At 44.7% G+C, this 22988-nt stretch overlaps 1 long non-coding RNA gene across 1 annotated transcript in view; it reads left to right on the forward strand.

Annotated features, from left to right (window-relative positions):
- Positions 1–22755, forward strand: part of LOC142047871 (uncharacterized) — a 30288-nt gene extending 7533 nt beyond the window's left edge. The window contains exons 2-3 of the long non-coding RNA XR_012657154.1: positions 19522–19682; positions 22684–22755. This is a non-coding gene — a long non-coding RNA (uncharacterized LOC142047871). The remainder of the gene's footprint in view (positions 1–19521; positions 19683–22683) is intronic.
- The last annotated feature ends 233 nt before the right edge of the window (positions 22756–22988 follow it).

A 22988-nucleotide genomic window follows, 5' to 3' on the forward strand; every position in this document is an offset into this window, starting at 1 on the left:
CCCGGCCCCCAAACCTCTCCTCCTGATCAGACATGGGAGGAATTGACTGGACCGTGCTTCTACAGAGGGGATCTCTGGGCTGTTTCTGACTCACAGGGTGAATCTGTGAGGACAGTAATCTCCAATAAGAGCACGACCCACCAAGGTAGAGAGGAACTTTGTCACAGTACATAGAGGGTATGATCCTATCAAGGTTCCTTCTCCACTCTGAACTGCACGACTAGGGTACAGTGTGGGGACCTCCATGAGACCTCTAAGCTAAACTCCAGCTTGATTTGGTTTTGCTGCCCACCACCCAACTTATGTAAATGAATATTGGGAAATCTGTTTTACCTCCTCCCGCCCCAGATATTTTCCTCCAAGTACTCATAGCCTTCCCTGAGTGTTGAGAGACTTCTCCACCAAGTTCTGGTGACACGATCCAACCCTTGGATCTTAAACAAGGAGAATTAGACCATTGCCCTTCTTTCCTCCCCACCAGTTCTGGTGAGGTCAGATCCAACCTCCTTGATCTTAAACAAGGAAAAATTATCCGGTTCTTAAAAAGAAGGCTTTAATTAAGAAAGAAGATAAAATCATCTCTGTAAATCAGGATGGAAAATACTTTACAGGGTAATTAGATTTAAAGAGCAGAGGAACCCTCTGCTCTAAGATCAAAGTTAAGCAAACAAGGTAACTTTAGCAAAGAACTTTACAAGTGAGAAAACAAATAAAAACTAACACGCCTGCTGTCTTATTTATAGTTTGAAATATGAGAAACTGGTTTAGAAGATTTGAGAGATGGATGATGTCTGATCCTCTTAGTCCGAAAAACAACCCAAAACAAGAGAGCACAAACAAAAGCCTTCCCTCACCCAATATTTGAAAGTATCTTTTTTCCTTATTGGTTGTTTGGATCAAGTGTCAGCAGGTTTACCTGAGCTTCTTACTCTTTACAGGTAAAGGATTTTGGTGTCTTGGCAGGAGGGATTTTATAGTATTGTACACAGGAGGGTTGTTACCCTTCCCTTATTAGTTATAACAGTATGCTATGAAGTGCGAGCCTGTAAAGTGCTGAGATCCCTCAGCTTATATTCAGCAGGATAACATGGTCTACAATTTTTGAGAGTCGTCTGCTCAGAAGTATATCAATTTATTAGTATTTTTGATGTGCTGGAATTCAAATATGACAATTAAAACAACTGATTGGCTACTGTTTCTAAGATATTTAAGTTTTTACATTTTATGTCTATGTATATTGTGTAGATAGTAGAGTATTAATCATTAATTGTAAACCTAGGTCTTTTCTGTGTTATGGTTGTTTACATGATATATTTCATCTGTCCTGTTTATGTACCTTTAAATCAGCAAAAGGTTATAAATAAAATTCTATATGGAAGAGGATAGAACGGGCAAAAATTTAGTACATAGTGTAGTCCTATTCAGTGTCTATTGGCTGTTGGCTTGTCTCTTGTGTTCATATATGAGCTCTCTTGTCATGTCAGACAATAGTATGCAAGCATTGATTGGGCTCCATGCCCTGAAGCGTTCTCTCCATTGTTGCAATGTCCTGGTGAAATTGCTCTGGCCGTGCTCATTGCTCACTGCTCCGGCAGTTCGGTGGAGAAAAATCTAGATAGTGCAAAATGTAGCTTTGTACATGTTGAACCAAGGCTTTTTAGGCCTTTGGGAGGTTTCCACCACACTAGTCGTCTTGCCTTTCTGTTTCCGAGAAAATTTATGCCACTAAACTGGAAGGCTTTCCATGCCGTCTTTTCTCTGCCAGGGGGCCCACCCTCTACTCCGGGTTCCAGCCCAGGGCCCTGTGGACTGCAGCTATCTAGAGTGCCTTCTGGTACAGCTACAACTCCCTGGACTACTTCCCCATGGCCTCCTCCCAACACCTTCTTTGTCCTCACCACAGAAACTTCCTCCTGATGTCTGACAACGCTTGTACGTCTTAGTCCTCCAGTAGTATGCCTACTCACTCTCAGTTTCTTGCATGCCTCTTGCTCTCAGTTTCTTACACACACACACACTTCCTCTCCTCTGGCTTTCTTTGGCCTGACTGGAGTGAGCCCTTTTATAGCATCAGAGGGGCCTTAATTAGAGTCAGGAGCTTAACAGCCTCACCTGACTCTTAGTGGGTTAATTGGAGTCAGGTATTCTCATTAGCCTAGAGCAGCCCCTGTTCTGGTCACTCAGGAAACAGAAAACTGCTTATCCAGTGGCCAGTACATCTGGCCACTGGCCTGGGTCTATCACATATCCCTCCCCCCTGCTCAACACCAAGGGGTTGGGCAGCTTGGGACATCAGACAGTGTACACATGATAAGCCATTGGTGTTGCATGGTGACTCCCTGCTCTGTGCTGTATGCGGAACTGGAAAGGTTGGAGGGATAAGAACCACTTGGTTACTCTTGTGTCCTTTTCCTTCTTCCATTGCATCCATTGAAGAGGGGCATGGTCGGTCATGAGGACAGATCTGCACCCCAGCAAGTAGTAACACAATGTTTCCATGGCCCATTTTATGGCGAGGCACTCACTTTCTACCACTGCATATTTTTGTTCCCTTGGAAGGAGTTTCTTGCTGAGGTAGAGAATTGGGTGTTCCTCTTTCCCAACCATCTCTGACAGGACAGCCCCTAACTCCACCTCGGACACATTTGTCTCAAGGATGAATTCCTTGGTGAAATCCGGGGCTATCAATATGGGGTTACTGCAGAGGGCACTCTGTAGGATGCCCTCTATGCTGCATTGGACCATCTGAATGGATTTGGACCACAGGCCTTCACTAAGTCCATTAGGGGACTTGCCCTTGTGGTAAAATGGGGGATGAAACGCCAGTAATACCCCACCACTCCTAGCAATGCTCAGACTTGCTTCTTACCACTTGGTTGTGGCCAATTTTTGATGGCCTCTAACTTGTTCAGTTGAAGTTTTACCAGGCCTTTACCTACCATGCAGCCAAGATATTTGGCCTCCGTGAACCCCACAGCACACTTAACAGGGTTTTCCGTAAGGCCAGCTTGCCTGAAGGTATCAAGGACTGCCCTCACCTTCTTCAAGTGGCTTTACCAGTCTGGGGTATGAATCACCATGTCATCCAAGTAGGCCGCAACATAGCTGGCATGAGGGTGTAGTAACTTGTCCATTAGGCGCTGAAAGGTAGCAGGGGCCCCATGTAGTCCAAAAGGAAGGACCATATACTGGAAAAGACCCTCTGGTGTAGCGAACGCCATCTTCTATGCATTTTCGGCTAGGAGAATCTGCCAGTACCCCTGTGTCAAGTCTAGGGTCATTAAGCACCAGGCATTCCCAAGATGATCCACTAATTCGTCTATTCGGGGTATAGGGTAGGCATCAAACTGGGATATCTCATTTAGTCGACGGAAGTCTTTGCAGAACCTCGTGGTGCCATCAGGTTTGGGCACCAACACTATTGGGCTGGAACACTGACTGTGAGATTCTTCAATGATCCCCATCTCCAGCATTTTCCTGACTTCTGCTTTTATTTCCTCTCTTTTGGCTGCTGGCACCTGGTAGGGCCTCATTGTTACTCTGGCTTCAGAGTTCATGACGATGTGGTGATATGTCCCAGTTGTGCAACCCGGCTTTGTTGAGAATTCGTCTTGATATTGGGCAATCATCTCAGTTACCTCTTTCTTCTGGGCTGTCATTAGATCAGAAGACACCCTCACCTGTTCAGAGTTTTTGTTCCCTGGGTGCAGGCTTTTCCAAACCACTGTGTAAGCCTCTCGGATATGCCAGGGTTTCAGAAGGTTGACATGATATATCTGCTCTAGTTTTCGACATCCTGGTTGTCGCACCTTGTAATTTACTTCCCCCATGGGTTCAACTATTTCATAGGGCCCTTGCCACTGGGCCAACAGCTTACTTTCAGCTGTGGGTACCAGTACCATTACTCAGTCACCGGGCTGAAACTGACGAACCTTGGCTTGACATTTGTACAGGGCCGGCTCTAACATTTTTGCTGCCCCAAGCAAAAACAAAGACCCCCCCCGCCCTCCCCCAAGGATCGCATCACCCCCGCCCCTCCAGAGCATGCGTCACCCCACCCGGCCCCGAGCGTAGCGTCGCCCCCGTCCCTGCCCCCCCGAGTGCCACCCACAGTCCCCTGCCCCCGAGTGTCACATCCACTGCCAAGTCCCCGCCCCTCTTGGCATCACCGTCGCGCCGCCCCAATTCCCAGCCCTCCGAGCGTCACGCCGCCCAAGTCCACGCCCTCTCCGAGCGTCGCGTCGTGTCGTCCAAGTCCCACGCCCCTCTGAGTGTCGCGGCGCCAAGTCCCCTGCCCCGGAGTGTCACTTGCGTCACCCAGTCTCCTGCCCCACTGAGCGCCGTGCACCCAAGTATCCCGCCTCCCGAAGCATTGATCGCGCTGCCCAAGTACCCTGCCTCCCTGAGCACCATGCCCTAAAGCCCGTCCCGCCAGTGCTGCGCGCCAGTCCCTGCCCCCAGCATGGCGCCACGCCTCCCAAGCCCCGCCTTCCCCAGCAAACCAAAAAAACAAAACAAACCCTGAGTGCCACCCAGTCTCAAGGTGCACCCCAAGCATGTGGTGGTAGGCTTGGTGTCTGGAGCCGCCCTGTTTTGTAGTAGGTTTGCTAGGGCTCTTGGGCCTTCTCTAGGTGCTCCTCACTATGGGAGGACCCGGGCTATCCAGTCCCTCATCTGTACACGTCGCTTTATTATGTTCTTCCCCTTACTGCATTGCGTCACCCCACCCCGGCCCCCGAGCGTAGCGTCGCCCCAGTCCCTGCCCCCCCCGAGTGCCACCCAAGTCCCCTGCCCCCCCGAGTGTCACATCACACTGCCCAAGTCCCCCGCCCCCTCTGAGCATCACGTCGCGCCGCCCAATTCCCCAGCCCCCTCCGAGCGTCACGCCGCCCAAGTCCCACGCCCTCTCCGAGCGTCGCGTCGTGTCGTCCAAGTCCCACGCCCCCTCTGAGTGTCGCGGCGCCCAAGTCCCCTGCCCCCGGAGTGTCACGTTGCGTCACCCAAGTCTCCTGCCCCACTGAGCGCCGTGCACCCAAGTATCCCGCCCTCCCGAGCATTGCATCGCGCTGCCCAAGTACCCTGCCTCCCTGAGCACCATGCCGCTAAAGCCCGTCCCCGCCAAGTGCTGCGCCGCCCAAGTCCCTGCCCCCCCAGCATGGCGCCACGCCTCCCAAGCCCCGCCTTCCCCCAGCAAACCAAAAAAACAAAAACAAACCCTGAGTGCCACCCAGTCCCAAGGTGCCACCCCAAGCATGTGGTTGGTAGGCTGGTGTCTGGAGCCGGCCCTGCATTTGTAGTAGGTTTGCTGGGCCTCTTGGGCCTTCTCTAGGTGCTCCCTCACTATGGGAGTGACCCGGGCTATCCAGTCCCTCATCTGTAGCACGTGCTTTATTATGTTCTTCCCCTTACTGCGTTCCTTTTCCCAAATTTCCTTGGCTATGTCCAGAATGCCTCGGGGTTGCACCCATATAACAGCTCAAAGGGAGAAAATCCAGTTGAGGCCTGAGGTACCTCGCAGATAGTGAATATATGGTAAGGTAGTAGGGTGTCCCAGTCATTCCCATCCCGACTTACCACCTTCCTTATCATAGCCTTGAGGGTTCGGTTAAACCTTTCTACCAACCCATCAGTTTGTGGATGATAGACTGAAGTTCTCAGGATATGTATATGGAGGTCTTTCATTAGCTTCGACATAAATGGGGTTCCTTGGTCTGTTAATATCTCCCTCTGTAGCCCCACTTGGGCAAAGATCCCCACTAGCTCTTTGGCTATTGTTTAGAGGCTGTGTTCCGCAGGGGGATGGCTTCTGGGTAGTGAGTAGCATAGTCCAAAACAAGTATATATTGGTGGCTCCGATCTGTCTTCTCCAGGAGTCCCACTAGGTCCATGGCTATTCACTCAAAGGGGACCTCTATGATGGGAAGAAATACTAAAGGTGCCCTCAAGTGGGGACGGGGACTATACAGCTGACTCTATCAGCAGGATGCACAGTACCTCTGCACTTCTTCATGTACTCTGGGCCAGAAGAACCATCATAGGACCCATGCCAGGGTCTTCTCTACCTCCAAATGCCCCCCAAAAAGATGACTATGGGCAAGACTTAAGACTGTGTCTGGTGTTTTTGAGGTACTAGGATCTACTGTACCTTCTGCCCCTGTACTGGTGCAACCCAGTATAAGAGATCCTTCTTCATTATGAAGTAGGGTCTGGCCCCAAGGTTTTCCCTTCCACAGGGACCCCATCTATTTCGGTCACCTCCTTCCTGATGTTGTCATACCTTGGGTCTTCTGCCTGGTCGCATCCAAAATTTCCTCTCCCGGGGCTAATCTGCCCGAGATCTAGGGACCCAATCTCTGTTGCCTCTACTGGTTCAGAGGCATTAGGGTGGGGGTCAGACTTGGGTGCTTCTCCCTCTGGAGGTCTCCTTTTCAGCTGCTCAGGTCCACCTACCTACGAGAGTGACCCTCTGGCTTTGGGTCAGTATTTGGGTTCCCAAGGCCTTAGCTGCCCTTCTTTCCCTTTTTGTCTTTCAACCCTGACTGTGAGTGGAGAACAAATCTGGGGATATTTCAGAGAAGATTGGGGGTTGACAGTCTGCTATGGATGCCTCACTAATTTCAGCAAAGGATCCTGTGACACCTTATAGACTAACAGATGTTTTGGAGCATGAGCTTTCGTGGGTGAATACCCACTTCGTCGGATGCAAATGGGTATTCACCCACGAAAGCGCATGCTCCAAAACGTCTGTTAGTCTATAAAGTGCCACAGGATTCTTTGCTGCTTTTACAGATCCAGACTAACATGGCTACCCCTCTGATACTTGTCACTAATTTCAGAGATCTCATTTTTCTCAAATCCCCCTACTGAGAGTAAGTCTTCAAACCCTAGGAAGTCCCTCCCTATGAGCACCAGGTATGGGAGTTTAGGGACTACACCTGCTGCTACCTCAGTAGTGTTCCCTTGGATCTCGATTTTTACTGGGATGGTGAGGTAGTAACTAACTGTCCCATGGACACATGTTATCCCCGTACGTTTAGCTTGCAGCAGCTGACTACGCTTCACGAACTTCCCTGAGATAAGAGTGATAGCACTTCCCGAATCAACCAGTGCCGTAGTCTCTACCTCATTTAGTTTCACTGGTCTGGTACATATGTGGGGTTAGTGAGACCCCCACAAGGTGGATTAGGGAGCATGGGTCTGCCCAGTTCCCCAGGTTACTCTGCATAGGCTCCTCAGCATTGGGACATTGTGCAGCTATTCTACTACTCTGCTGTTCCCAACTGGCCTGGGTCTATCACAGTACAAAACTAGTAACTCTAGATGCGGTGAAATTCATTGTTCAGAATTTAGTATTACTGTAATTTTAAAAAGATAGGTAATATTCTCAGTGATGCTATGCTGTCCTTTTGGATAAATGAAACATATGGAACAGTTCAATAAAGGTAGCCAACTAAGATGAAGACTTTAAGGACAGGTTGTAAATATGCCAGTACTTCTTGCTTTTTGGAACATAGTCAGTTTCTTTGGGGCTCTGATACTGATTTCTAAGGTCTGAGTCAGAAGAAATTGTTTAGTTTTGATTGTTGATTTCCAAATGAGGAGTTTATCAATTGAATCTGACAGGGAAAATACACATGTTGTCATTTCCGGCTATGTTCAGTCTCTGAGCTCTGCAGGTAGCTAAGTCACACTGTGCCCAGCACCACAAAGGGCTGCAAATGTGGCAAAAGGGGCAAAAGAAACTTTTCTCTCCCTTGTGCCCCTCTGTGGGGACTTGGCATAATCTAAACCTTTATGCCCAAGGGTTCAGAATGTAGTACGTCCTCTGGTACTGACTTCTCTGAAAAGGGGAGTGTCAAGCGATGGCCCCAGCCCTTGTGTGTACAGGTAAGGCTGGCTCAGCACAAAGGAGTGGGAAAAGAGCATGCTAAACAAACTAGTTCTGTATATTTAGAAGAATTTCACTTAGTCTTCATATAAGAATAATTTTAAAGAGGGGCTTGAAAAGAGAAAGCAGTTCCTTGGTGAACAAAGGAAAGGAGGGAGGCCCAAAGACGAGGGGGCAGCTGTGAAGAAAAAGGATACAGAAGAAACATTTAGAATGGATGTTTGGGAGGAGAAACAGGCAATGAAGGTAGAAGTGCATGGATCTATGGTTAAGGCACTGGTGTGTGGAGATCTGAGTTCAAATGCCACCTTCACCATAGACTTCTTGTTGACTTGGGCCAGTGGGATCGGGCTGCAGGGCTGTCTAACTGAAGTTTAGATGTTTTGTGTGGGCTGCAGCCTGAGCTCTGGGACCCTCCCATCTCACAGGGTGCTAAAGGCTGGGCTCCAGACCAAGCCCGAATGTCTACACTGGAATTAAACAGTTCCACAGTCTAAGCCCCATGAGCCTAAATAAGTTGGCATTGGAAAGCCCCAGGATTTCTATTGCAATGTAGACCTGCCTTTAAATTCTCAATGGCTCCGTTCTCGATCAGTAAAATGGGGGAGATTAATACTACTTTTCTCCCACCCATTGTCCATCTGGTCCATGTGTGTGTGTGAGAGATTGTCTCTCGCTATGCGTTAGTGTAGTTAGCACAATAGAACTCCTTAACTTGAGGGTCTAGCTGCCATTCCACTGTAATATAAACAATGCAGAGTTAGGCAGGGCAGAGAGAAATAACAAGGAACTCCTGTGTATTATTTTCTTCAGCTGCTTCCACGTGCATCTCTTTTTCTCCCCCAGTCCCAAGCAATGGCCTCAATAAACATCTCCCATCACTAGCAGAGAGTGACAGAGCTGGGCACAAGCCACTGCAGAAAAGGAAACAACAACCTAAAACATCTTTAACTTAAGGATGTTCTATCTCTAGCAGGTAAATGAGCTTTAAAAAGGAAAACAAAGAGTTTGTTCCTTCAATATATTCACATTCGAAGGGACAAAAGAAATATGTAGTTTTTCCAGTGGCCAAGTAATAAATGGATCTAGTTGCCTTAATAGGCCTTCCAAGAAATATTATATGTTTATTCAGCATAAATGAGGCAACTTTTACCATTTGGTATGAATCAGTGTCTTATTGAGTTCTGATGTTTTGTATTCTCAGGGAGGTGCTATTTTTCCTCCAGAATAAGAGGTGGGGGGATGAAGGAGGTAATGACACCAATTAGGAGACATGAATGTTGTTTACAGCCACTTCTCATCTCCCAGGACAATTAGATCGTAACAATAAAATTTGTGTACAGAGATGAAAAGACAACTTCAATGGAATTTTTGAGTGTGATTTATTCTTCTTTGTAATTGAAGCCTTTTAAAATCCATTTAAATGTTACAGGAAATATATCTATGTCAGAAAATACATGAGCTATTGTGTCTATAGGAATATTTTTATGTTCCAATAAGTGAAATTTTATTTTTATATAGCACTTTATAATGCATAGAATAACAAAATGCTTTTGCAGGCAAAGGTAATCTTTGGCTAAACAGATGAGGAAAGTTTAAGAGGTGAGATTTAGGAGAGGAATCTGCTTGGGGGGAAAATCCCATGTGGTTGGGCCTGCACAAATGAAAGAACAACTGCAAATTACAGAGAACCAAGAGGTGTAGGAACTAGCAGAGCAATGGAATGAACAGTTGGGTAAGACATCCGTGGAGTGTTACGAAAACCAGTGGGCAGATCTTCAGCTTCTGTATGTTCTCCTATGCCGATAGAAGTCAAGGGGCTATGACTATGTACACTATCTCAGGATCTGCCTCCACGAGGACCCTCCCCCACCACCCAAATATGATTCACAGTGTGATAGGAAACCAATGAAAATAAAGGGTAATATGATCCTTTTGTGTGTCTGTGACAGGCTGTCTTATTTTGGACTCCAAAAGATTGAGAAATTATGGATTTAGGGTGTCTATAAAGAAGGAATATAAATTGCTAATAGGTAAGGAATACAGTTTGGGGAGATGAGAAAAGAGGAGTATGGAAACACTCCAGGAATGAAATAAAGGAGAGGAGAGAGATGAAGAGAATAGAAAATAGACTGAAAAAAGAAAAACAAAAAAGAGCATAAAGGGTAGAATAAAAATGATCTTTGGTTAAGACTAGAATTTAATAGGATATTTTGGGAGTGGAGGATGGGGGTGGGATTTGAGTTTGTAAAAGTCAAACAACTTTAAAATAATTTTATTTTATTCCTCTGCTCTTACTGATTGTGGCTGGGCCTGGAATCAAAAATACTAAACTATCATGAAAAAGGCTATTCTTGCTCTATTTCTGGACAAATAAAAATCAGAACATATTGGAGCGTATACAAGAGCCTGATTACACAAGATATTTGGCCTCATTCTCAGACCAAAAAGGGTAAGCTAAACATCAGGGGTGAAATCCTGACCCCACTAAAGTCAATATGAGTGTTACCACACATTCTGGAGCATTGGACACATCTAAAACTTTGAGCTAAATGGACTCACCCATACTGCTGTTTAGATATCTTCCTAGTGGCTGCACAGATTTGGAGGCTAGTATGTGACAATTATTCTAGCTATAAGCTGAAAAAGTTCTTCACTTTAATAATAATTTAAACTAGTATCAGGGTAGGATAATACATTTTAATGATATTTTGTCCTTAAAATGTCCCTTATATTGTGCAAATCTTTTAGCTCCAATATAGAAGACATGCAGATCCAGTCTAAAACAAGATATGTTGAAGAATCCTTTGAATTCTCACTTATAAAATATTCCCTCCAAAATCCTTTAAGATGGTTTTCAGAGACCCACTCTGAAAAGATGATAGACTTTTCCATTTAACAAAGGGGCTTCCACCTTTATCTTTATTACAGGACTTTCTTTAATCATCAGTTTTTTGATTCATTCTAGCTGACTGACCAGAAATTTTGGCCACCTTTCATGTAAATTATGCAATGTTTTAATTTAATCTGGATAAAGCTGTGAGAGTGTTTTGGTTTCAAATATGTACAAATTATGAGCAACACTCCTATGATTATGATACAGAATATTATTGCAGAGCAGTTGCTGTCTACTGTATCAACTTCCTCGGTATTCTCTTGCTGGATTCATTATTCAATGGACATCTAATAATTTTACTAACAATTACATTTGTATTTTATATCACACTTAAATTACAGTACATACAAATATAAATAATCGTCTGATATCTACAAAGGTTTAATACAAAACTATCAGAAATAAAAATAATATATTTTGTTAATCATAACTTAGATCTCTCAGTGTAGCAAGTGAAATCCTACTTCAAATTACTTATTGAATCCCTTTGACTCCACTTTCCCACTCTAGCTCTTTCCCTTGTAGTCCAGTATCTTCATAAATATCTTCTCCGCTGAAGAAAACAGGATAGAACTCTTTGGGTCATAATAATGCTGTTCTTTAACTGGTGGAGGGGTAGCTCACTGTTGAGCTGGGCTGGACCTAGCCAGGAAGTATGGATACTGAAAAGAAACATGAGACCTGTCACAGAATACGACTACTGTGCCACCAGCGCACAGTGAGTATATGTAACCCACACACCATCTGGGTGTGGTGTTCTGTCCCATCTAGTGGCACCAAGACTACTTAGAGTAAGTTTAAAATGAGTCTACTCTACAGCCTAAGCTAAGAGTCAGCTGGCTTTTAGCTCATGCTGTAGAGGCTCACGCACTAAGCTCCACAGACCCCAAGTTTGATCCCACCCATCGACGACCGGGATCTCTCAGTGTTACATATACATCAGTGGAAGATAATCAAGCCACTTCTGAAAATATTTTGCAATCTGAACAATGCTATATAGCAGTGTTTCTCAAACTGGAGTTGCCGCTTGTGTAGGGAAAGCCCCTGGTGGGCCAAACCGGTTTGTTTACCTGCCCTGTCTGCAGGTCTGGACAATCATGGCTCCCACTGGCTGCAGTTCACCGCTGCAGGCCAATGCGAGCTTCTGGAAATGGCAGCTGGTATGTCCCTCGGACTGTGCTGCTTCCAGCAGCTCCCATTGGCCCAGAGCAGTGAACCGCGGCCAGTGGGAGCCGCAATCAGCCGGACCTGTGGACGTGGCAGGTAAACAAATTGGCCCGGCCCTCCAGGGACTTTCCCTACACAAGCGGTGACCCCAGTTTGAGAAACATTGCTATATAGATATACCATTCTATAGAGTCAGGTGAATAATTCTTGATGATGAGTGAGTATAAACATATTCATGTAACTGATATGTGAATACATGGACAAACAGTGAACTGCATGAGTTTCACAGCTTGCTGGATGATATATTCAAAAAGCATCTGTGTCAGACACTGGCATGGTTTTTAAAAAGCCACACTTTTTCTGGGTTTATAAAGATCACAAGGCAGCCAACAAATGCATGGCTTGCTGCCCAAGGTCTTTCTTTTGGTTTTATTACCCTTGTAAGAGTGGTGGAAGAAGGCAAATTCACACACATGCTGAGTCCTGTATGCTGTCTGAACCTGCTGTTGCATGATCTTCTTACAAATGACAGTATTATTAAACATCTTCTGGCTGAACTATTAAAATCTGCATCCATTTGTCACCCAAAAGAAAGCTCAGGAGAAAAACTGCTCATGCAAAAATTAAAATAGGAAGCGCCAATTCATCCAAACCCCTTGTAATGCCACAAAGTGTGCTTAAACATTGAGGCATCAGTTAATACACAGACAGGAGGAGGTGTGGTAAACAAATGAGAAGCTATGTTTTTAATAGCAGGCCAACAGAGATTTGTGAAATGCTCCTGTGGACTTTCAGCTTCTAATGGTGTCCACACACAATGTAGTCTTTCCACCAGGCTTTGGAGGAGGATTGAAGAAGGACAGTGATTCTTCTGCCTGGAAAATGAATGACTTGTTTCATGCAGCAAAAGCTTTCCATTAGCTTTTTAGCTACCTTTTGTGAACATTAGGGTGACCAGATGTCCCAATTTTATAGGGACAATCCCTATTTTTGAATCTTTTTCTTACATAGGCTCCTGTTATCCCCCACCCCCATCCTGATTTTTCATATTTACTGTCTTGTCACCCTAGTGAACATTGAAGACCAGTTCCCCAGGTGCTGTAAACTGATGTAGCTCCATTGAAGTCACTGGAGCTCTGCTAAATTGCACCAGCTTAGGCTCTATCTAGCCCTGAATCATCATTCTCTTCCAATCTAGAGTCAACATAAAAGGAGACCGGTAAAGCAAATCATTAATCTGAGGCCAGATTCTACCACCCTTTGTCTTGTTAAATGCTTTAATCATTGATTTCAATGGGGATTGTTAAGGGGCATGAGTAACTGGCAGAATCTAGCCCTGATTCCCCAGCAATCAAAGCCTGATGCTAAGGAAAGGGAAGATCTAACTATAAAGCAGCACAAGTACTATGACATCTGTGCATCCTGTCTCTTCCATTCCAGTAGCTCCTAGTCTAAGCTTTAGTTCAGAAATAGGAAATATGAAGTTGTGATTGAAATCTGACTGACAGCAGCTACCATTCTAACACTGTGGTAGAAGTCTGCTGAATGACAATAAATGATAGGCATTTGCTGGCACTCTGCACCAAAGGTGGATTCCAATTTATGTGAATAGCATCCTAAAATCAGAGCCGAAGAGAGTGATCTGACTTGACTCCTATGGCTGTCCAGGCTTTTTGTATGTGGAAATGATGTGACTGACATATCTGAACATTTCCTAGAGTGAGCAGGGCTGGAAAACCAGAATTGAATATTCTATTATGAGAGATGCTATTCACATAAGATGAAATTCACCCTTGGTGCAGAGAGGCAGTGTGGTGGGGTGGCTGCCCCACGCAGGGAGAAGGAGTTAAAATCAGAACCAGGGAGGCTGTGCAGAACTCACTAATTAGAAAAGGGCTTATTCAGCCCACCAATAGGGGGAAGGCTTGCTGGAGCAGCCAGTCAGGGCCGATGAGGGCCATATATAAAGGGCTCCTCAGCACAGCAGAGGGAGTCTTTCCCTGGAAGGCAAGGGAGAAGGACTGGCTGCCTCAAGAAGCACCATTGATAGAGCTGTGCTGGGCATAGGCAGCAGAGTGCGAGGATGAGCTGCTGGCTAATCACTGCCAGGCTGGGGCTTTGCTACAAGAGCTGAGAGGGTGTTAGGGCTATGGGGAAAGTGGCTCAGGGAAAATAGGCAGCAAGCTGGAGGGCAGTAGGTGGCTTCCAGCAATAGGATCCCTGGGTCAGGACCCAGAGTAGTGGGCAGGCCTGGGTCCCTCCCCTCCACCCCCCGCAACCCACTTGCAAATGAGGAGAGTGGCTGGTATCTATACTGAAGTTTGCCCTTGATGTGAGGGGCTGGACCTTGGACTGCAATTGGCCACTGAGGCAAGTGGCGGGCTAAGGACTGAGAATCCCCCAGAAGCGGGGAGATACCAGAATGGGGGCACAGCCAGAGGACCATGCCCAGAAGAGGACGTTGTGGTCTGGGGCATGATGCTGGTCCAAAGAGTGGAAACAGCAGTGACAGCAGCCGTGACACCACTAGCTGAAGGCAGACTGGAAGGGCTGAGAGCTAATTCCCAGGATGGCCAGCAGGAGGCCCTGCCATGGTGAGTCCTGTGCTGTTACAGCCAGCAAATGTCTTTAGCACCTCTAACCCTCCCCCCCACAATGGTTAACTGTAGGCCTTGGAAGGAGTCTTTGACAACTGGTGTGGTAGTCACCAATCTTTGAAGCTCCTAAGACATCCGTTGAAACTGCATTTATGGGAATCCGATGGCTACAATACAATGCTGAATGGTTGCAGCAGTTACTTCAGCCTGTAGATCATTGTAATGGCCATAGACAGATCCATAGCCCCTTCTCCTGGCCCCACTTTTAGAAGGATTGGAATTCATGGCCCCTAGAGCACTTGTGCTTCACTAACATAAAGTCCAATTGCTCTGACTTTATGTGGATATATTGATTGATTTTCTTGCTTAGGGAACCTGCTCCTGCCCCCCGCTGAAATTAATGGGCCTACTCACATGAGTAAACTGATGCATGTAAGTTTTTTTTCAGATTTGATTCTAGGAGATGACTGACTAAAATGTCAGGTGGGGAGTTAATTGTTATTTCTGTATCATGATTAGTAGAACTAGAGTTGAAGGGGCTGTTATTGAAAAGGCATCAGGGGAACAGGGATCATGGGAAGCTAGGCTGGAAGCAAATAAACCAGAAATAAACCAGAAGTCTAAGAAGTTCCACCTAGTCAGCTTAACCTGCATTAAACTTCACTCTTTGCTAATGAAACACAGAGAGCATATCAGGTTCAGGCTGTCAGTCATACACACCATGAGTCTGGCATCAGAATGTTTATAGCTGCAGAGCAAGAAACCAAAGGGAGAGTACCATAGATAATGGAGACAGTTTTGAAAGCATATGGGAATGTTCTCAAAGACGACGGGTTGCCTTGAAGAAAAGCTGCAACTGGAGGTAGACCCCACAGTGGGGTCTCTGTGTCTACCATGAAGGCAAATTCCAGTGGCATTATGTAATGTAGTAAACAAGGACCTTGAAAGTCTGCTGAGCAGGGACATCATAGCACCTTTAGAGGCCAGCACAGCCTGGGTAAGCAGTGTGGTGGTGGTGGTAAAGAAGCCATCAAGCAAATGAACCAGGCATTGAAAAGATGCCAATATCCACTGCCCACAATTGATGGCATCTTGCCAGAACTTTCCAAAGCCAGAATATTTACAGGCTGAAGTGAGGAAATGGTTCTGGCACATAAGCCTGGATGTAGAGTCCAGCATGCTGACAAACTTTGCAACATCAATTGGTTGGTACAGATGGCTGTAGGTGCTGATGGACATAAGGCCAGCACCACAGATGTTCCAGAGAAGATTCACCCAAGCACCGGAAGGGCTGCCTGGGGTGAAAATAATTGCAGATGATATCCTCATTGTAGATGAAGGGAACAGTGATACAGAAGCTGAATGAGACAATGACAGAAAACTACCTGCTTTTCTACAGAAATGCATGGAGACAAACACAAAACTCAACTCAGAAACAATGTGAATCAAATAGCATGTGGTGACATACATTGGACGACTGGTCACAGCAGAGGGACTGAAAGCAGATCCCAACAAGATCATGACACTCAGGGCTTGTCTACATTACCAGCAGGATTGACTGACAGCAACTGATCCTGTGGGGGTTGATTTGTCGCATCTAGTCTAGATGTGATAAATCGACTGCTGAGTGCTCTCCCGTCGACTCCAGAGTCAATGGGGGAGCATCAGCCATTGACTCACAACAGTGAAGAGACCGCGGTTAGTAGATCTAAGTACATCGACTTCAGCTACATTAAGTTGTGTAACTTAGATCAATTGTCCCCTCCATAGTTCTTTGCACCTGAAAATGTAAATTGATAAAAAATATTAAAAATATGTAAATTGATATTTGTCAAAATTAGGAAAAAATAAAAATCAAATTCTGCTAAGCCTATCCATAGTTAAGAGCGGTTTGAGTTTTGCACTTAAAGCTAGAATTCAGTTTCTTCATATATTTCTATGTGAAAAAAATTATGAATTCTAGATGAGAGCAAATTAGAAAAAAATTAATAGCTTGACTCTTGGTCCTGTATATGCATACTCATGAAAATATCAGTGCTCACTCAAGAATACTTAGGTTTTTTTTAAAATCAGGCATTTCAAAGAGCTTCAGTCCTGTAATGAGTACAGATAAATAAAGTTAGACGTTGTGGAAACAGCTTTTGTGCAAAAGAATGTGCTGTGTATTTTACTCCCTTCCTTTCCTGCTCCTTTTTCCTTTCCTACATATATTAAATACAGCCAAAATCTTTTGACCTTCAGGGCATGCTCTAAGGCCTATCTGTTCTCCCAGACTTTTGAGAAAAGGGTGAGTGTGGAAGAAGATAGAAGGTGCATGAATTGTCAGTCCTGATAGGTTGAATGGGTGAAAGAGAGTTTATAATCTTGGTTTATTTCATAATATTTTATTTGTTGTTTCAGACTGTATGTGATACAATGCAGGATGAAGGAACAAATTAACATCAGTTACTTACAAACTAGTGTTTACCAACTGCAGGACTGATCTTACAGTTTGTGGTAAACCGAGTTGCTTGAAGTGGGGAGCTAAGACCATGACTGTCTGCTCCTCCGATCTTGCTGCCCAAGTGGAACAACAAGCAAATTTGTTGGCACACCCATGGAAAAGAAATAGTGAGTGCTCAGCACCCACTGGCAGTCCTGAGGATCAGTCCTCCCTGTCCCCCAGAGCACCTCCCACACACTGGCAGCCCACATTTCTAATCTGCCAAGGGGTGCTCTCCCCCAGCTCCATCCCGGGCCTGTCCCCACTCTACCCTTGCCCTGCTTCTTCCCACCCCTTCCTGCCCTCACCTTCCCTCTTCCCCACCCCGTTCAGCCCCCTCCCCTGAGTACGCTGTGCTCTTGCTCCTCCCCTCTCTACCCCAGCTTCTCCTGATGCCATGAAACAGCTGATCTCCAGCAGGTGGTAGGTCCAGGGAGGGAGGGGGAGGTGCTGATCTGCGGGACACATCGGAGAGCAGAAGGCACTAGGGGGAGGGAGAGGTGCTGAGAGAGGGATTGCCAGTGGGTGCTGAGCACCCACCATTTTTTTCCTCATGGGTGCTCCAGTCCTGGAGCACCCATGGAGTCGGTGCCTATGTCCCAGAGCCTCTCATCCACCATGGATCAGCTGTTCAGTGGTATGTAGGAGGTGCTGGGGGTGAGGGGAAGATTGGGGGCAGAAAGGGCCAGGGCAGGGGCAGAGCAGGGGCGGGAAGCTGTGGGACGAGTGTGGGGAGTTGGAAGAGGGGGTGGAGTGGGGATGGGGCCTGGGGCGTTGAGCACCCTCTGGGATCTGAGTAAGTTAGTGCCTATGATCCACACCATTACCTATTTCCAGAAATAAAGGAATATGCTTTGCTGCACATGCAGTTCTCAGAAGTATCCTTAAAGAGACAGCAAGTTGTGAAATGATAAAAAGAGGAGTATCCATTGAATTGTGGTTATTGGATATTTTAATGTCCAGATTTCTCTAGCTATTTACTGCTCTAACATAAAATATGTTCCAACTACAAAATGTCATATATTAATAAAAACAAGTTAATCAATATAGGAGCAGCAGTTGGCTATTGGTAAAGTTCAACACTTAATCATAATTAGGTCAGGAAAAAGTGATAGATCTAACTGTAAGAAATTGTGTAAATACCACAAAATAAGTAACCAACCACCTTTAAATCATCAAATTGGTCAAGTCTGGCATTGACTTCAATTACTTCTGTTCAAGTGCACTTGAAATATCAATTAATCTTCCACACTTAGAATGTACACTTTTTCAAATTATCAAATTAAGATTTAAGCTAAATCAATGAATGCAATGATAGTTTAATTATATTTAAACCACGTGAAATACATAATGAGGAAGTGTGTTCATGCAGATAACCACCTGGGTGCTATAGACTGAACAAATTACTGAAAGTATTAGGGCTGGGTTTTTTTGGCATACATTCATATTATGCTCCTATCACTGCAGCAGCCACCCTTGGTAGATAGATGGGTACAAACAGAATAGGAAAAATTATAGACTCATATTTTTTTTCTAAGGGCACCAGGTGTTTCAAATGCCACCAGAAGGGTGCTCCAGGCAATGCCATGCTGTCCAAGATAGCTTGGCATAGATTAGCTGAAAGCCTTTGTGTGTCTGCAGATTTTGATTAAGAAGCAGTGTCAGAACTCCTCTGGGCTTTCCCTTGGTACAGTGTAGCTAAGGGATTTTTTAATCACAACTGCCAAAAATATGCCAGCTACGATAATTACATTTCAATTTAAATTGGTAATTTAATGACATTTTTGAATCAGAATGTGGAGTATAATGTCATCTTGCCTCCCCACACTTACCCCACAGCAATGCTCTTTGTGTTGGAGGCAATTAAAGGACCCAATCCTACAGGGTACTGTGTTGCCTTCGGCTCTCAATTAAGTCAGTGGGTACTGAGAGTTTTGTGGTGCTCAGCAACTTGCAGGTTTATGCCCACTGACAGCCCCTTTTTGTTTTCAAGGACAGAGTCCCAAATTTAAATAGATTGAACAGCACCATTTTCATGCCTTAATGTCTGAAACATGCACCAAGCCCATCATGAAGCAGAAACATAGGACAATCTGTTTGGGCCTCTTACCTTTAATCTGAATCCACTGGATTTAGCTTAGTGTTTAATGTTTTATACTGCTCCAGCTACTACACTTTATATGTGCTAATGAGAAGTAGGAAACAAAATCCTACCTACTGAAACTTTTCTATTTCTTTGGAGGGACTAGATGAACCCAAGACTTTCTGTCTGCCACTTTTTTTTCTTTTTCAGGGCATTCACAGGAGCCTGACAATATCAGCATACTGTGGTGGAAGTCATTTTCCTTTGTTTCGAATGCAGTCTGTATGAACATTTACATAATAAAATGCTTGAACAAATAACAGATGGTGAAGAGGCACTCATTTTGCTACATGTTGGAAACACAATGCTATTCCTTGATCAACTCATTTCTCTTACTTTTGCCTACAGATGTCTTACCAGCTATTAAACCTTAGGGGTTATTCAACTGGTGAAAGGTTTGAAGACAGGCAAAAAGCTGTCTGCAGAATTTCCCTGCTTCAATCAAGAGCAAATGCTGTGCCCTGATGGGGATTCTCAATCCATCAAAAGTATTTTTCACTGTCAGAAAGGTAAATAATAATCCCCTCTATTTGTGACACTTGGGTTGAAATGATTCACAGTAGAGTATGATAAATACCACCATTGCACCAGGGCTCAAATACGTTTCTCTCTGGATTTTTGTTAAGAGCAGAAATCAGGAACAGAAAGAACTAACCATGTTAATGCTGATGATTAGCAATATCAATTCTCAGATAAATGCCATTAATTTTCTGTGAGAATTAAATTCCAGAAAAAGAATGTCTGTCTGATAGAGTGACAGCCTTTTAGCCTGTGTACAGTACCCTCTCACTTCCAGACCATAATTAGAATTAATGGGCCTAATTCTGATCTCACACCTGTTTTACATTAGTCTGACTCCACTGTTGACTTTAGTGGAATTACTTCTAATTTACAAAGGTGTGACGTCAAAATCAATCCTGCAGATGAACATGGAGGTCATTAATATGGACTGTAAGTTAATTCTAACTGCTACTCTTTTTATTTGAATTTACATAGTGCTTTTTATTTTAAGACCTCCGAGTGCTTTACAAATATTAATTAAGCTTCCTAATGTCCCTCTGAGGTAGGTAAGTATTGATATACTCACCATTCTTTGAGTAGTACAGATGGCCAACTGATGATAGTTAAGAAGGTCATCCCCTGTGGACAGGTTATTCTGAAATTGTTGACTATGGACTTTCTTGTACCTTCCTCTGAAACTTCTGCTGATGGCAATTGTCAGAGACAGGATACTGTACTAGATGGACAATGGGAGTTAGGCTCCTAAATCTCTTTGAGGGGCTGGGCCCATGTAATTTGATTAAGATAGGCCAGATAGTATAAAACATAGGAATAGAGCCAAGGACTCTTAGTCCTATACTTAACCTCCATACCACACTCCCTCACCTTCCCCATTATACAGGAGAAGTGTACAAATGTGTAGGGATGGTTATATGCAGTATACTTTGAACTAACTTTGGGGATCTCTAGCAACTAGATACCCATGACTGGCGCACGCCATCTGACTTGACCTTGTGGGTCTTGGGCTGCAGGACTGTTTCATTGTAGTGTAGACTTCCAGGCTTGGGCTGCAGCCCGGATTCTAGGACCCTGTGAGGTGGAAGGGTGCCACAGCTGGGCCTCCAGCCCAAGCCCAGAAGTCTACACTGCAGTGAAACAGCCCAGCCCCTACAAGCCTGAGGCAGTTCACACGGGACAGCTTTTTTGGGTAGACTACTTAGGGGGGCTACTAGCTGTTGCTTTACAGAAATGTAGCCAGAAGACACACTATCTGGAGGTTACATAATCTGGTCAGGGAGATCATATTTATTTTAAGTGTCCATTTTATTTTAAGGCACTTTTGAGGAATGCATCTGAAAATAAGTGTCCTTGATCCATCTGGAAACATGAGAGTCTCCAGAACCTGTCTTCAGAAAGCATCACTGAACATTGTACCAACTCTTTCTCCTTGCAGGTATGCATCACAGTACATTGTTTCATTATATGACTATTAAGGCATGTGGGACTTGATCCAGCAAAGTGCTGAGTGCCTTTTGTAAGGTGCTAAGCATCCTCAGCTCCCACTGAATCCAGTGGGGGTAGCCTATTGTAGCTACAGTTTTTTGGGAAAGTTCCCATTCCTGTTTTGCAGCAGCACTTTAAGTTAGAGACTTTTTAAGCCTTCATGCTTCCTGGCAAATGCAAGATTAGCTCTGTGCCTTCACCCCTTATGGGTGGAGCCTGTAATCTTTCTCTCAGGTGTGGTGCCATGATGCATATTTTATCACCTCTAGACTGTACAGCGGCAATGGGTTCAACGTGAGCTATGACTTAAACTCATTTGAAAGCTAAAGCTGAAACCCTGACACTAACTTGGTTCATGAACTTCAACAAGTTGCTCAAACCTTTCTGTGCCTCAGTGTCATCATCCATGAAATGGGGATGCTTTAATAGTTATTGTTTGAATACATATTCTGATAGCACCCAGAGGCATGGATCAGGGCCCCGCAGTTTTAGGTATTGTACAGATATACTGGTAGGTGTGGTTCCTGAACCAAAGAAATTATAGTCTGAAAAGACAAGTGATGCATGAAGGATGCAGGGTTGAATTAGTGCATAAGAATGAATCTAGGGCCCCAGTTCCTGGAGTCAAGAGTTGGCATAAGAATCTCTTCTTTTATTAGAAGAAAAAATTAAGACCTCACACATGCGGAAAAAAGCTTGACTATATGAGGCCAATGTAATCACTGCAGAGGTGTATGCCTGGGTCTGCAGACAGCCTGAAACAATAGCTCTGTGACATATGAGCTGTTTTTTTTTTTTAATGGATTGTTAAATCTGAAATACATTGTTTGAGAGGCCCCTAATAATACTACAGCTCAGGATTTTGTGTGTGTTCCACTCCCAGTACTCCATGATAGCTCTCATGAGGTAGTGGTAGCAAGGAGTGAGGAGTGGGGTCACAGATGGTTTTTCTACACTGCAATTAAACACCTGCAACTGGCCCATGTCAGTTGACTTGGGCTCACAGAACTTGGGCTGTGGGACCACAAAATTGCAGAGTAGACATTCAGACTTGGCTTGAAGACCAGGCTCTGGGACCCTCTCCCCATGAGGGATCCTTGAGCCTGAGCTCCAGCCTGATCCCAAAGGTCTACACAGTAGTTTTACAGCCCTGCAACTCAAGCCCAAGGCAGCTGACACTGGCCACACACGAGTGTTTAAGTGTAGTGTAGACACACACAGACTCATAGTTTCAGGCCAGAAGGGACCACCAGATCATCTAAGGATGGGGCCACAGCATGGGGACAGAGACATGGAGAGTCCCATTTTGCATGCACTTAGGTCCCTGGTTGCATTAATCTGGCCCTACAAAGATGGGGAGAGGGAGACATATAGACTGTATTATATAATATAACTTTGCAATTGAATATTTAAATAAATCACTTTTCCCAACTGCTCCTGAGCTAACCACTAAATGTTGATTGGGTTTTTTTTATTTTTGTTTGTTTTTGGTACATGTGATGGCAGATGTGGACCTTGAGATGAATTCTGAAGGCAAAGAATTATATCCTCCTTTGAGACCTTGGGATGAAATGCAAGATGTTATGTAAGTACTAAGTATTATTCTTAATAACAATATTCAAGTGAATGAGGCAGCAGTATTTTGCTCAGAAAAAAAGATATGCAGCAATATGACAATGAACAAAAAGAAGCTAACCCCAATGAACCTGAAAGTGAATAAAGAATCTGACTTTGTTTGTGAATAGTAACGTTAGAGTGATTCATTGCAAATGATTTCTTAAATAGATTTTACCCCTCTTGTTCTGTTCATG

This window comes from Chelonoidis abingdonii, chromosome 1 (assembly GCF_003597395.2).
Source record: "Chelonoidis abingdonii isolate Lonesome George chromosome 1, CheloAbing_2.0, whole genome shotgun sequence".
NCBI classification, from domain to species: domain Eukaryota; kingdom Metazoa; phylum Chordata; order Testudines; family Testudinidae; genus Chelonoidis; species Chelonoidis abingdonii.